General features: G+C 42.1%; 1 protein-coding gene across 1 annotated transcript in view; it reads left to right on the top strand.

Moving 5' to 3' along the window:
• The first annotated feature begins 553 nt into the window (after positions 1-553).
• Positions 554-9,288, top strand: part of IL1RN (interleukin 1 receptor antagonist) — a 34,297-nt gene continuing 25,562 nt past the window's right edge. Inside the window, exon 1 of the transcript XR_004258316.1 lies at positions 554-781. The gene's annotated coding sequence lies outside the window, so the exon portion shown is untranslated. The remainder of the gene's footprint in view (positions 782-9,288) is intronic.

Raw genomic sequence — 9,288 nt, 5'->3', positions numbered from 1 at the left:
TGAGAGCTGAACTGCAGTGATTGTTATTTCTCTATTGCACCTGGCCACCCAGTAGAGCTACTGGGCTCTGGGCTGGTGCGGGTCCCATAATATGATCCATCTTCAAGTCTCAGCCACAGATGTGAGCACTTGCTCTGGTGGAGGTAGCAGGGGAGTTGAAGGAGACTCTGTGAGGGTCCTTGTATTTTTGTTAAGTGCACTGGTTTTGTGTTGGTTGGCCTCCAGCTAGGAGGTGGTGCTTTCAAGAATGCATCAGTGTAGGGAGGATCAGGCAGTGGGTGAGACTCACTCCTGGCCATAGAGCTCCTAAGAGATTATGTCCTTTGTATTTAGCTATCAGGGCAGGTAGAGAAAGGTCATCAGGCGGGGGCAGGATTAGGCTTGTCTGAGCTCATACTCTCCTTGGGCTGGATTTGCTGTTGCAGCTATGGTGTATGGCATTGTTGTTCCCAGGCCAATGCAGTTATGTTCCCAGGTGGATTATGGCTGGGTCTGCTGTGTCACGCAGGTTGCTGGGGAAGTTGGGGAAAGCTGGCAGCCACAGGCCTCACTCAGCTCTCATGCAGCCCACAGCCCAAAAAGCTAGTTTCACTCCTACCATGCCCCACCAACAGCACTAAGTTTATTTCCAGGCAGCCGGTGGGCAGGGCTGAGAACTTGCCGCAGGCTACAAGCCTCCCAGCTGAGAAAGCAAGCAAACTCAGTTCCTCCGTTGTCCCATGGAGCCTGCAGCGGCAATCCAGCTCCTTCAAAGAGTCTGTGGACCCTCCCTACTTTCCTAGTATGATTCTGTGGTAGTTCTTGGAGGAAAAGTTCATGATGTGGGTCTCTACACACTGCTCTGTTCATCTGATGGGAGCTGCAAATCATTCCTGCCTCCTATCTGCCATTTTTCCTCAGTATCCTCTTCCTTCTTAAAAGCTGAAAAACTGGAGATTATTTTGAGGTCAGGCACATTCATGTTCAGGCCAATAGGTACTAGCTGAGCCTTGTGCTAGTCACAAGAGAAGCAGCAAACGACGAGATGAGGACAGGAGCCTGTCAGACCAAGCACTGGCCCCCGAAGGAGACACAGAAGAATGAGCTGTGGTCCTCACAGCGATGAGGTTGGCCTAATGGTTTCCTTTGTAGGCACTGTGCCACTGTGCTTCCTATGGCACCCCACCTAGAGGCACTTCAATCACCCCATCACACAGATGAAGAAACTGAGGCTCACAGAGGTTAAGGAGTTTATCCCAGTTAGTAAGTGGTGCCGACAAGAATCAAATTTAGACTGTTCTGACGAAGCCGTGTTTGTAATCACCACATATTCATGCTCCTTCTTAGCAGAAGGTATCTAACAAGCTCTAACAAGCCAAGATTCAAATGCCACAAAGAAGATCCAAATGACCTGTGGGGAGGAGAAGACTGTCAGTGGCTGGGTGATCAGGAAGACTTTGTAGGAGAGGAAAAATATTTTTTCTCTGTTCTCATAAGTTCTTAGTTGGAATGGACAGATTAATAAGAGAAAAACAAGTATAATAACATGTGTATTGTATGTATACATGGGAGACACCCAGAGAATAAGTAGCTCTTAAAGAGGTGACTTTGAATTCCAGCTTATATAGCATCCTCAACAAAGAACAGTGTAGTTTTAGAGACACGACTCGAGAATTAAAAAGGACTTTGAGTCTCTAATAGTAGTGACTTGTGGAAAAGTGAAATGTCAGGGAAAGTTGGTAAAGCTTGTTAATGTAAAAGCTTCTGGTGCCATCTCCAGACTCATAAGAGTCTTAAAGTTGTCTTCATTGGTTGACCTTTGTCCTCCCTGGTGGATGAGGTTGGGGTGGGGAGTAGGGGTTGGAGTAGCCAGGGGGTTTCCTTCCCCTTATGGGAAGAGATATTCACATTTCAAGACTGGGAGCAGGAGGCCTGATGTGATTTGAGCTGTGATATAAAACTGGCATTCACAGATATTTTGATATCTCATACCAGTAATCTTCTTAAAAATTTGGGAAAACAACTTTTAATTTTTACAAGAACATTAATAAAAATAACAGGTTGCACCTACTATAACCTCTATTTCATAAAAGAAAGGCCATTTTTACATTTACTCTCCACTCAATGAGCATGATCTCAGAAGAAAGGACTGCCCTTCTCAAGAGGGAAGAGTTAACAATAGCACCCTAACATATGATTTTCTCATTTCATTTGGCTCATTATTAAAACTGGCACTGGTCTAAGGACGAACGTGTAGAAACCACTGCTCTGAAATATCTGGAAATAGTATAGCAGGCAAGTTAGAGCCGGGAAGAGAGATTTTAATTCTTTTTTTTTTATTGTACTTTAAGTTCTGGGGTACATGTGCAGATCTTGCAGGATTGTTGCATAGGTACACACATGCCTTGGTGGTTTGCTGTCTCCATCCCCCTATCACCTACATTGGGCATTTCTCCCAGTGTTATCCCTCCCAACCTCCCTGCCCCCAACCCCACTGTCCCTCCCCTAGCCCTCACCCCCAACAGACCCCAGTGTGTAATGCTCCCCTCCCTGTGCCTATGTGTTCTCATTGTTCAACACCCGGTATGAGTGGGAACATGAGGTGTTTGGTTTTCTGTTCTTGTGTCAGTTTGCTGAGAGATTTTTATTCTTGAGGAGCTTGTCTTAGTCACCTCAGACTGTCATAACAAAATACCACAGGCTAGGTGGCTTAACCAACAGACATGTATTTGCTCTCTGTTCTGGAGGCTGTGATCAAGTCTCAGGTCACCCGCTTGCCAGCTGGCAGACAGCTACCTTCTCAGTGTGGTGTTTCTTTGGTGTCTGTGCAGGCACAGAAACAGTGAGAGCTCTCTGGTGTCTCTACCTCTTCTTATAAGGACACCAATTCTATTGTGTCAGGGTCTCGCCCTTATTTAACCTTAATTACTTTCCTATAGGCTCCATCTTCAATATAGCCACATTGGGGTTTAGGACTTCAATTGCGGAGGGATCCAGTCCACACAGACCTATTGCAATGGTTTAGACGAGCAGTTCTAATTGGGGGAGGAGGAAGCCTGTGGGAATGGGAAGGAGAGGTCAGGCCCAGGAGGAGCTGGGATGGAGGTGCAAAGTATTCCTGCTGACCTGACATCCCACGCCTACGGCAGACATACTACTTGATCAGACAATACTTTATTGGAATCAAAGACACAAACTCACAGTCCTCAGCATCATAGTTCAGGCAGCCTGTATCAGTAGATCAGAGTGGGCACATGACCTGGTGCTGTCACTACATCCTGTGAGTAGAGATGGGATCGGAATGGAGGTGGAGGAGTCACAGGTGGTCCTGATGTCACAGGGCTGGGAGTCTGGGAGAAGTGAGGTAGATAATATTATGGTCCCCAAAGACATCCATGTCCTAATGTCTATAATCAATCCAAGTGTTACCTAACATAGAAAATAGGATTTTGCAGATGAGATTAACTAAGGATCTCAAAATAGAAAGGCTCTCCTGGATTATCCAGGTGTATCCAATGTGATAGCAAGGGTTCTCCAAAGAGGGACACAGGAAATTGAACTGCAAAGGAGATGTGCTGATAAAAGGAGAGGTTGGGTCTGGCACAGTGACTTATGCTGTAATCCCTGGACTTTGGGAAGCTGAGGCGAGTGGATCACGGGGTTGGGAGTTCGAGACAAGCCTGGCTAATGTGGTGAAACCTGTCTCTACTAAAAATACAAAAATTAGTCAGGCGTGGTGACAGGCACCTGTAATCCCAGCTATTCGGGAGGCTGAGGCAGGAGAATAACTTGAACACGGGAGGTAGGGGTTGCAGTGAGCCCAGATTGCACCACTGCACTCCAGCCTGGGCAAAAGAGCAAGAGTCCATCTCAAAAAAAAAAGAGGAGAGTTTCTAGCGGAGTGACGTGGCCATGAGAAATATGTTGCCTCTAGCAGCTGACAACAATGAGGAAATAGATTCTCCTGTAGAGTCCGGAAAGACCATAGCAGTGCTGACACCTTGATTTGAGCCTAGTATCCCCTCTTTCTTCTGACCTACAGAACTGTAAGAGGATAAATTCGTGTTTTAAGGCACGAAGTTTGTGGTAATTTGTTATAGCAGCAATGGGAAACAAATACAGGAAGGGTTGTATCATCATCAGAAATACAGCCTTCAGAAGAAAGATGGCTGGGGAAAGCAGAGGGTGCGGTGGCAAGGTGATGGATTCTGTTTGGGACATTCTGGGTATCGTATGCATATTATTGGGGAACTGTCCATCAAAAGCTGGAGTTTCAAAGAGAAAAAAAGAAGGAACAACAATATTTTGAAAGGGAGAGAAGTAGGTAATATTCAATGTGTTTTGAGTATACCTAAAAGGTTTTTGGTTCTTTCACCAAGTTATTCAATTTTCGCGGCATCCAGGGGTGCTTTTCTTTTTTCTTAAACCAAATTTTCTCAGTTAAGTGTCCCATGTAAGGGACCAGGGTTTAAGAGATGTGACTAAGACTAGATGGAATGGTTTTCATCATTACATGGTACTACGGTTCTACTGAAGCACTGAGGAAGGAAGTCTAGAGAGTTCCTGGGAAGTGTCTGGAGTCTTCTCAGTAACACACAAAGTGAGGCAGAGGTACTGTCAGGGTTAGAAGGTTAGAGGTAAATAAAGTTCAGGGCAATGGTACTTGGAGAGGAGTGAATCTTTGATAACTTGGAGGAGATGCTTCTCAGAGGAAAATTTCTTCACAGCATGAAGTCACCAGCTCTAAGACCAGTGGGTGTTCTGGGGGATGTTAGCAGTGACTCACTGTCTGTTGGTCCAGTGGAGGGAGGGATGAAAGGCCATGTAGTGGGTAGAGTATCTGACTCCTCCTGCCCCCACAGTGTCTATTCCTGGCCCTTCTCACAGTGGGGGCAAAAGGTATGCAAAGGGATTTCCGCAGTGTCTGGGTGCTCCCAGGAGACAGAAAAGTAACTGATGACTTGGAGTTGGAGTCTTGTTGATTCAAGTAGCTGGGGTGTTTGGGATTTCGACACCTCCCTTTATTTTACATGTATGGTGCTGAGTGAGGAGTCAAAAGGCTTTGGTCTTGGTCTACCCCAGTGGCCCACAAGCCTGGGTACATGGCTAACATTTACTGTGCACTTAGCATGTGCCAAAGAGCTTTATGAAACAGGTTCTTTTTGATTCCCACTATACTGATGAAGAAACAGAAGGCCAGAAAGCCCCAGTAACTTGGCCAAGGTCATGTAGCTAGTAAGTGGTCCAGCTGAAATTTAAAACCAGGTTTATTCAATTCCAAATCCACATCTGATTTATTTTGCCATGAATTAAACATAGTTCTGATTTTGAGAAACTCCCAGTCCTAGTGGGAAATCAGATGGAATCACAAATTACCAAAACACAGTGTAGAAATGTAAAAATAAAAACAAAGAAGTGAGAACCCTGCAAGGAAGCTGTAACACCAATTGAGAATGCACGGAGGAAAGTTTTCAGAGGAGGTGGCCTTGCAGCTGGGCTCAGGGGTGGATGAGTTCCTGGCTAGAAGTGCATGGTGGGTAGAGGGAGAACATAGAGAAAGGCATGAAGATGGTAAACATGTTTGGAAAGAGTGAGTACTAGGCTGATGAACACGATGAGTCAGGAGCTTATGACGTCAAGGGCTGCTGCTGGCACAGTTGATGACTGAAGTTTCTGTGAACCCTAACATTTCCAGCAGAATACTAGGACCAGGCTGCGTGTATATCATCTCTCATGACAACACAAATGTTTGGGCTTACTTGTCATCCTGCTCAGTAGTTATTATGTCACTCACATTAAAGATGTATCAAGGTAAATTTTTTGTGAGAATTGAAACTCTATATATGTAGTTACAGCCCTCACAATTTGCCACCCAAAGGATATGGTCATTTAATCATGAGGCACAACCATCTGCTCAGAACTTTTTTAAACTGGGAGAAATTTACATCCTACTTCCAACTCTTCTGAGAACTGTGCAGCTCAGGAATCTCCTTCCCCTTTTTGATCCCCCAGGTGGGTGAGATGACATTGACAGTGTGTTATAGGCACTTTTCATGTTTACTACCCCGTATTCAAAATTACGCATTCCAAACAGCTGTATAATTGTCTACAAATGTAGCATTATTAGTTGATTTTCCTTCTTTGCACATTGAGGTTACCACTAATGTTTTGCTATTTTTAATGATGTTGAAATAATCATGAGGTTTTTATTCTTTGAATTATTTTACACTGTAATGTTCCTGGAAATGAGATTAATTGATCAAAGATTAGTAACATTTTCATGACTTTTGATACATGTCACTCAGTCACCTTCTGGAAGAGTTAGAATGAGAGCCTATTGCTGGCATCCCATTTCATGGCAATCTCACTAATGTTGGAAAATGGGCTTTTCCTATTTTCTGCTAATTCATTAGTTGTTAATGCCTTATTTTAACTATTATTCCCTTGTTATTGGTGAAAGTTAAGTATTTTCTCTCTAAATTCTACTGTTTTGCACAATTTCTTTTGCTCACTTCTTTACTGGAATTTTAATATTTTTCTTTCCAATTTGTATCACTTCAAAATTACATGTGATAAAATAAGCAAAGATTCTTTCTTAGAGGCTAAACATGAGTAAAGAAAAAGAACAGCAAGGGATAGTGAATAAAGACACAAAATAATAACTTACTTTTATTTTTGAAGCTTTTCCCAGGCAGTAATTCTTGACCTTTTTGAGATTATAAATTACATTGAGATATGTATTCTTATCCCCCAAATGAAACTGACTTAGTGCATAAAACTTAGATGAGTTGTTAGACCCCCTGGAGTATATCCACAAAACATTCTCAGGTTAAGAAACATGTCGAAATAATCTATAATAACTAATTATCTGTAGTAACTGCTTTAACCAAAATGTTTAACTATTGCTTATGATTACTTGTCTTAGCAAATAGCTAAATTGTTGAATTTTGTGTTAGAACATCAATATTATAAATAATTTAATGTGGCCCCTTTTCCCATTTTTTTTTTTTGAGAGTTTTGAGGTTATCACTAAGTGGGCTTTAAAGTACCAGGTAGGAATTTGATCTCACTGCTCAAACCTCCAACTACAGGCATGAAATGGTCCCAGTGATGTGGAAACCTCAGAGTCTAAAACAAAAATAGCAGACTGAGGCCCTCAGAAACCAGACTTACCAGATTCAGAATTTAATATAATTATGTTTGAAAGATATAAAGAAAAAAAGTCAAATTAAAAAGTGAGCAAGAGACAGACATAGTGGCTCATGCCTATAATCCCAGCACTTTGGGAGGCCGAGGTGGGTGGATCATGAAGTCAGGAGTTCGAGATCAGCCTCTACTAAAAATACAAAAATTAGCTTAGCATGATGGTGTGTGCCTGTAATCCCAGCTACTCAGGAGGCTGAGGCAGAAGAATTGCTTGAACCTGGGAGGCAGAGGTTGCAGTGAGCTGAGATCATGCCACTGAACTCTAGCCTGAGTGACAGACTAGGACTCCTTCTCAAAAAAAAAAAAAAAAAAAAAAGTGAGCAAGAAGTAAGAATAACAAATGAACTGGGATATATGAGAAATAATTAAATTGAGCTTTTAGAAATAATATATACAGTTGTTGAAGTAAAAACTCAAGTCAATAGGTTTAAACAGGAAAATGAATATAATTAAAGAAAACTATTGTGCTGAAAGAGTTCAAAAAATGTTACATAGAATGCAAAATGATGAAATAGGGCAATTCAGTATATGACAGATATGTTAAGACCCTGTGAGGATAGTATGAGAAGACCTGATACACATCTAATCACAGCCCCTTAAGGTGAAAGGATAGAGACAGCAACAATATTGAGGAGTTGATGTCTGAGACTATTCCAGAACTGATAAATAAATGAATGAATCCACGGATCTCAGAAACACAGCTTTTACAAAGGATAAATGAAGAAAAATTCGCCATAGATACATTGTAATGAATCTGTGAATCACCAAAGCTAAAGATATTATTTCACAAGTAGAATGACAGCTGACTTCTCAACAACAATGGAAGCAAGGAGACAGTTGAATGTCATCTTAAAAATGATGAGAGAAAAACTGTTAACATAAAACTGTGTACCTATCAAAAATATCTTTCAGCCAGGTGTGATGACTCACGCCTGTAATCCTAGCACTTTGGGAGGCTGAGGATGGTGGATCAGCTGAGGTCAGGAGTTCAAGACCAGCCTGGCCAACATGATGAAACCCCATCTCTACTAAAAATACAAAAAAAATTAAAAACTTTGAAAAAAATAGCCACATGTGATGGCATGTGCCTGTAATCCCAGATACTTGGGAGGCTAAGGAAGGAGAATCGCTTGAACCCAAAAGGTGGAGGTTACAGTGAGCTGAGGTTGCACCACTGTGCTCCAGCCTGGGCAACTGAGCAAGACTCTGTCTTAAAAACAAACCAAAACAAATCTTTCAAGAAATACATCATAAAGGCAATTTCAGATAAACAATGAATGAGATTACTTCCTTATTGAATATGTAAGGATGTTTCTTTTTTTAAAATTAAAAAAAAAAATTGGAGGGGGTAATCGCCTCAAGCATTTATACTTTAGTTATGTTATAACCAATAAGAATATCTAAGGATGTTTCAAAAAGAAGAAAAATGATCCCTAAAGGGAGGTATATTAGCTTGCTATTAGTTGCTATAACACATCACAACAAACTTAGTAGCTTTAAACATTTAAACAACACAAAATTATCTTCCAGTTCTGTAGGTCAGAAATTTGATCTCCTGATTTCTAGTTAAGTCTTACTGGGCTAGGCCGGGTGTAGTGGCTCACGCCTGTAATCCAAGCACTTTGGAGGCCAAGGAGGGCAGATCACCTGAGGTTGGGAGTTCAAGACCAGCCTGACCAACATGGTGAAACCCCGTCTTTAAAGAAAAAAAAAAAAAAGTCTCACTGGGCTAAAATCAAGGTATCGACAGGGCCACTGTACACTCTGGAGATCATGTTTTTCTAACTTCTAGAGGCGTTTGGATTCCTTAGCTGGTGGGCTTCTCCTTACATCTTCAGAGCTAACAGTGGCAGTCGAATCCTTTTCTCATGTTATCACTGTGACCTCTTCTGCCTCTTTCCTCTACTTTTAAGTATCCTTGTGATTAAATTGGGTCCACCTAAATAATCTAAGGTAATCTCCTTATTTTAAGGTCAGCTGATTAGCAACCTCAATTCCATCTGCAACCTTAATTTCTTTTTAGCCATGTAACCTAACATAGTCACAGGCCCAAGGGAATAATAGGATGTGGGTATCGTGGGTGGCAGGGTAGGGGCATTATTC

Source organism: Sapajus apella, unplaced genomic scaffold (genome assembly GCF_009761245.1).
Source record: "Sapajus apella isolate SASKATOON/1434 unplaced genomic scaffold, GSC_monkey_1.0 scaffold52, whole genome shotgun sequence".
In the NCBI taxonomy this organism is placed as follows: domain Eukaryota; kingdom Metazoa; phylum Chordata; class Mammalia; order Primates; family Cebidae; genus Sapajus; species Sapajus apella.
This window is presented reverse-complemented; position numbering and strand designations above follow the sequence as displayed.